Below are 7,140 nucleotides of genomic sequence, written 5' to 3' on the forward strand. Positions count from 1 at the left end.
CTTTTTAAGAACAAAATATTATGGTTTAATTGATGTCACATTTTCTTAAATCTCATTGACAATATAGCTAGATTTTTTTAAGCCTGTACTTTAAAAGTGAGAACAATTTTGTTTGCATTTAATTAATTTAAAGTTTGTATTGATAGATATAAATAACTAGAGTGAGTTCTCTCTGCAATTTTTATTGAGATGTAATTGACATATAACATTATATTAGTTTCAGGTGTGCAACATAATGATTCAATTTTCACATGTATTACAGAATGTTTACCATAATAGGTATAATCAATATTTGTCACTATGTGTAGTTACAAAATTTTTATTATGAGAATTTGATAATCTACCCTTCAGTTCAGTTCAATTCAGTTGCTCAGTCATGTCCGACTCTTTGCGACCCCATGAATCGCAGCACTCCAGGCCTCCCTGTCCATCACCAACTCCCAGAGTTCACTCAGACTCACGTCCATCAGGTCAGTGATGCCATCCAGCCATCTCATCCTCTGTCGTCCCCTTCTCCTCCTGCCTCCAATCCCTCCCAGCATCAAAGTCTTTTCCGATGAGTCAACTCTTGGCATGAGGTGGCCAAAGTATTGGAGTTTCAGCTTTAGCATCATTCCCTCCAAAGAAATCCCAGGGCTGATCTCCTTTAGGATGGACTAGTTGGATCTCCTTGCAGTCCAAGGGACTCTCAAGAGTCTTCTCCAACACCACAGTTCAAAAGCATCAATTCTTCGGCTCTCAGCCTTCTTCACAGTCCAACTCTCACATCCATACATGACTACTGGAAAAACCATAGCCTTGACTAGATGGACCTTAGTTGGCAAAGTAATATCTCTGCTTTTGAATATGCTATCTAGGTTGGTCATAACTTTCCTTCCAAGGAGTAAGCGTCTTTTAATTTTGTGGCTGCAATCACCATCTGCAGTGATTCTGGAGCCCCCCAAAATAAAGTCTGACACTGTTTCCACTGTTTGCCCCTCTATTTCCCATGAAGTGATGGGACCAGATGCCATGATCTTTGTTTTCTGAATGTTGAGGTTTAAGCCAACTTTTTCACTCTCCTCTTTCACTTTCATCAAGAGGCTTTATAGTTCCTCTTCACTTTCTGCCATAAGGGTGGTGTCATCTGCATATCTGAAGTGATTGATATTTTTCCCGGCAATCTTGATTCCAGCTTGTGTTTCTTCCAGTCCAGCGTTTCTCATGATGTACTCTGTATATAAGCTAAATAAGCAGGGTGACAATATACAGCCTTGACGTACTCGTTTTCCTATTTCGAACCTTAGTAACTTTCAAATATGCAATACGGTATTATTAATGATAGCAACAATGCTGTACATTATTCCCCCTGACTTATTTATTTTATAACTGGAAATTTGTGTTATACATTTTGATTACCTTTAGTCACTTTAGGTTAGTGGTTATCAGAGGCAGGAGGTGGGGGTGCTTACAGTTTTGTTTTGTTTTCAATCTTCTGAGGGTCCCTCTTGAAATGTAAACATGTTGTGGAAATTCGTGAGCAAGTTCTGCAGGTACCAAGTGTGCACTGACTGACTCTGAGCTTTCCTTCTTGGTCCACAGACATTTACCAGATTGGTATCTTTGGTTGCTAGTGAGTATTCACCTGGAAGATCCATCAAGATCTTTTCATCACTCTCACTCACTCCCAATCCATGTCATGCTTGAACCCATTTATCTTCCAGCATCTATTGGGATTTTAGCTGTGGCAGTGTCTCCTTAGATCCTTTAGGGCCAATGAAAATTATGGATGCAAATATCATGGTGACATGGAAAGTTAACTTCTATACAGTGAAGGATGTGCTTTTCTCTTTATTTCTTGAGCCTGCCCAAATCTAAGTAGGATATTATTCCCTTTTATCTTGGCTATTTCTGGACCCTACCACCCATGTTAAGAAAAATATCTCAGTATTAACTCATTCTGGACATTCTTAGAATTTTGCAAGTCCTTCAGTTATTTACACTTAGCACCCATGGCTCTGGTACCTCAGCTCCAACATTTCTGAGCTTGAAAATTATTGAACATTCCTATTTACTTCTCATGGAGACCCTTTTTTCTTATGAAGCCATATGTTGTGTGCCCAGCAATGATTGTTTTATACCATCAATTTGATCTCTTCTTGTGTATCTGTTCTAGAAATTCCTCAGTGCTAAGGTGTATCAATGGTGTCCTTTATATCTTTCATTAGTACTATGGGTTTTCTTTAATTTTTTTTTTAATTTCTTTGAATATTTCAGTGAGATTTTTTTAAGACAAGAGAAATAAATGGGTGAGCTAATTTCATCTTCTTGGAACATAGCTCTGATTTAGAATAGTTCTTACAATTCCCTCAGATATAGTCCATCAATCCCATTGCGGTTATTTTTAAAACGAATTTGTTAACACATTAAGTCAACATTCCTGTGTTCATTTAAAAACATTATACATTTTTTGTACATTTACATTACCTACTATATTTCTAAGCAATTTTTTGAAGATCCAAAATAACATTTTGGAGGTCTTTCTTCCTTTTATCCAGGATAAGGCTTATTTTGTGTGTATGTATATATACAGGCTTATTTTATGTGTCCACGATGTGAAGTGAAATGAAGTGAAGTCTCTCAGTCATGTCTGACTCTTTGCGACCCCATGGATTGTAGCCTACCAGGCTTCTCCCTCCGTGGGATTCTCTAGGCAAGAGTACTGGAGTGGGTTGCCATTTCCTTCTCCAGGGGATCTTCCTGACCCAGGGATCGAACCCGGGTCTCCCGCATTCCAGGCAGACACTTCAACCGCTGAGCCACCAGGGAAGCCCATACTCACACATATATGTATACTATACACAAACACGTGTGTGTGTATGTATATATAAAACATCAGTAGCAAGTTACTAACACAAATGATTGTTTTTTTAAGTTTGTTTGTACTAATATTGGAAAACCCAAGTGACAAGAAGAGACTTAGTGTTATTTTTAGCTCTTAGATCCGGTGGATTTTGACATAATTGGAACATACAGAGACTCTTAATCTTTGACAGGGTTCAATCAGTTAAATCCTCATCTTCTGCCTTGTGGGGTACTTCTCCAAGGGCAGAACACAACTGAAAACCCACAGGGAAAGAAGGAGAAAAATCTGGCTAGGGAATACAAATGGGATATCTATGACCTAATTGCAGAATTATTTTAATTCTAGTAAATTAAAATTTGAGTAGTCTAAAAATCATGAAGTACCATCTACACTTTGATTGATATAAATGATTTCATGCAGTGATTGTGACTAATTTTTATGTATTATTGAATGCTAAATTAATTCATATATTGTTTTTGCCTTTATTTTTTGTAGCAACAAGCTGTAATTATTTTATATTGTCTTTTGAACTATATGTATATGTATCATTACATTTTTTTTATCCAGGAAGAATACTTGGGTGCCTTTATTTAACTAAAGTTGAATGTAAAAGTCAATTTGCACTTCTTTATAAATAACACTCTTATTTAGAATTATGAGTTGTGAAAACTTTGATGATTGTAGCTCAACTGTATTTCAGGTACCCTCAAGAGGTCACTGGATTCTACACTGATTGCCTTTAAATACAATTCTTTAAAACACTAAGTGGTCTTTTTTGTTTTTTTTGAAGAAAGTTTATTGGAAAGCATTCAGAATAATTTGTACTTTCCTTTGTCATAAATTATAATGACAAGTGAATTACTATTAAAACAGTTCAATAACTTTTTTTTCCTGAAGAACTTCTGATGTTAGTAAATCTGCACAATCCCACTTGCAATTTAAAATCTGGGGACTTGGAATTATCACAAGAAATGCTGGAAGCCTACTAGATATACTTAATGCATTTTATTTAAATTTCATGATACCAGAATTTCAAAGTACTTACTTAGTACTCCATATGTAAAATAGCCCTAGATCTTAAAGGGAAAATACAGTCAGATTTGAAATCAAAATGTAGTCTTTGGGCAAGCTGTTAGGACTCAGTGATTCCTCTTTCATTTTGAGCTTTGAAAATAGGGACTGTTCGTAATGAAAATAAACAACTATTTGAGAAATAATAATAAAATTTCATTGCCTCAAGTATGAAGTGCTGATAATCTAAAAGGGGAGCTGAACCATCAAGTTTCCGCCAACGTACATGGTTTTGAACAGTCATACATTCTAAGTAGGATAAATGAGTTGGGAAGAAAAGAACCATCAGTACATAACATTTAAAACAGAAGGCTTCACATTATTGTAAATACTTCTCTGAAAAGACAAGGTATATGATTTTTCAAACATCACAAATTTGAAGCAGGACTTGGTGATTTGAATTATAGCCTGGGACTGGCAACTTATGGCCCTCCTTTGCTTCAAAAAAAGTGTAAGAAAGAGTGATGAGATCAACATTCACCATGCTTGAATCTTCAGCAAATTCAGGATCAGTGTAGAAAAATACCGGCATATCTACTTCCTCTTGTGGATTAAGCCTTTGTTCTTCAAAGCAGAAGCACTGTATTTTATTGAAATACTGTCCAGCTTCAAATGGTACAACATTGTACGTAGAAATTCCGATTCTGGTTTGTCAGTGGGGTTCTTAGTTCTATGAAACGCCAGAGCTGTCTCTCCCGGCACTACACATATTTCTGTTTGCTGATGTCTAAAGTTCCACTGGAGACTTGCATGCACATCTGCATTAAACGTGACTTTAATGATGCGACCCTTAACAGGTACCATGTTTTAAGCCTGGTCTGATGCACGACCTGCTACGGCTGATCCTCCAAGTCCAGTAGTCTGGCAATAGAGCCAGTAAAGGAGCACGGCGGCACAGGACTCCCCCGGCATGTCCACCGCCGCTGCGACCGCATAGGTGAGGACTGTTTTTTTCCATCGCTGCTAATTCTTCTCCTGTGAGCGCGTGTAGGGGTTAGTGCTCTTCAGCCGCCGAGGCGGCTGCACCGCTGGGCTCGGGCGCCTTGCTGTCCCGAGCTGCCTCAGTCCCTTCTAGTACCCGCTGTCCCTTTCCTCCACGGCCTGAGACACGGGCTCTACCCTCTCTGCAGCCCTGGTTGGGTTCCCAAGGGGCTTCCAAGGTCACCTGCAGACAATGGTGCGCCTCCAAGCAAGATGCCAGAGCCCTCCCATGACGCCCGGAAAGAACTCCCCCTGTTAGGAGCCTATATTTTTAAGATAAGTTTTAGGTTTACAATAAAATTGACAGGAGAGTACAGAGGTTTCCATATATCCCCAGCTCCCATACATGCGTAGCTTTCCCCATTATCAACATCATTTATCAGAGTGTTATATGAAAAAATAAAAATGAACCACAATGACATATCATAATCACCCAAAGTTCTTAGTTTACATTAGGACATTCTTGGTGTTGTGCCTTCATTGGGTTTAGACAAATGTATAGAGACATGGATGCATCATTATAATATCATACAGAGTATTTTTACTACCTTAAAATTCTATGCGCTACCTATTCATCTAGGTTGCCCACTATTCCTGGTGACCACTGATTTTTCCATTGTCTCTATAGTTTTTTCTTGTCTAGAATGTCATAGTGTTAGGATCCTACAGTATTAAATCTTCTCAGATCTACTTCTTTCACTTAAAATAATGTGCATTTAAGTTTCTTCTTTGTCTTTTCATGGCTTGATGGCTCATTTATTTTTAGCATTAAGTAATATTCCATAATCTGGATGTACCAGGGTTTATCTATCCATTCACCTACTGAAGGACATCTTGCTTGCTTCTAAATTTTGGCATTTATGAATAAAGCAGCTATAAACATCTGCATGCCAGTTTTTGTGTGGATATAAGTTTTCAGCTCCTTTGGAACACAACTGCTGGATCATATAGTAAAAGTATGTTTGGTTTTGTAAGAAAAGGTCAAATTGTCTTCTGAAGTGGCTATCCCATTTTGAATTCCCACCAGCAATGTATGATTTTTTTGCTTCACATCCTTACCAGTATTTGGCATTATCAGTATTCTGGATTTGCCATTTTAATAGATGTGTACCTGATGGTGTGATACTCATCTAGAGCCAGACATTCTGGAGTGCAAGGTCAAGTGGGCCTTAGGAAGTATCACTATGAACAAAGCTAGTGGAAGTGATGGAATTCCAGGTGAGCTATTTCAAATCCTAAAAGATGATGTTGCGAAAGTGCTGCATTCAACATGTCAGCAAATCTAGAAAACTCAGCAGTCGCCACAGGATTGAAAATGTCAGTTTTCATCCCAATCCCAAAAAGAGGCAATGCCAAAGAATGCTCAAACTACCATACAGTTGCACTCACATGCTCGCAAAGTAATGCTCAAAATTCTCCAAGCCAGGCTTCAACAGAACATGAACTGAGAACTTCCAGATGTTCAAACTGGATTTAGAAAAGATTTGAACGAGAGATCAAATTTCCGAAGAGTGAAGTCAGGAGAAGGGGATTACAGAAGATGAGATGGTTGGATGGCATCATTGACTCAATGGACATGAGTTTGAGCAAGCTCTGGGAGTTGATGCTGGACAGGGAAGCCTGGCACGTTGTAGTCCATGGGGTAGCAAAGAGTCGGACACGACTGAGAGACTGAACTGAACTGAAGCGGTATCTCATTTTTGTTTTAATTTGCATTTTCCTGTTGCCATATGATGATGAGCATCTTTTCATATGGAATTCTTTTTCATAACACAATTTTAGGTGTTGTTAAGTAGACTTTTTATAGTTTTCAGCTCTAAATAATTTGAATATTATATTCATAATGTTTGTGGACTGGAGTTCCATGTAAACTATAGTACTGTGTAAGTAGACATTAAATTCATTTTTAACATGTAAGCAGATCACTGGTTGAGCTAAAATTAAAACAGACAATTTGCAGTTATTGTACTGAATTTGCAGCAACATGGTCTCTCTCATGTGACTATGATTGGTACGTAAGACTGAGTTCCTGCCATAGAAGAAACAGCACAGATGCTGACTGATGACCTTTGGAAGTGGCTTTGAATTTGAGAGTTTATTTCTACCAAGATTTCTACATGTCTTTAGGAATGGATAAAGGGAGAAGTGCAGTGAACAGAATAGAAAGTAAATTTCTTACATTGTCAGTGTCCTCAGCTTATTATTAGTGGTGTTATTTCTACTATTTCTAAATGACTTCAGAT

The 7,140-nt window shown here is 37.9% G+C and overlaps 1 pseudogene; it reads right to left on the minus strand.

The window, feature by feature from the left end:
- Window positions 1-4,277: 4,277 nt before the first annotated feature.
- LOC128065921 (cytochrome c oxidase assembly protein COX11, mitochondrial-like) lies at window positions 4,278-5,128 on the minus strand (annotated as a pseudogene).
- Between the last annotated feature and the right edge of the window lie 2,012 nt (window positions 5,129-7,140).

The sequence above is a fragment of the Budorcas taxicolor genome, chromosome 20 (assembly GCF_023091745.1).
Source record: "Budorcas taxicolor isolate Tak-1 chromosome 20, Takin1.1, whole genome shotgun sequence".
In the NCBI taxonomy this organism is placed as follows: domain Eukaryota; kingdom Metazoa; phylum Chordata; class Mammalia; order Artiodactyla; family Bovidae; genus Budorcas; species Budorcas taxicolor.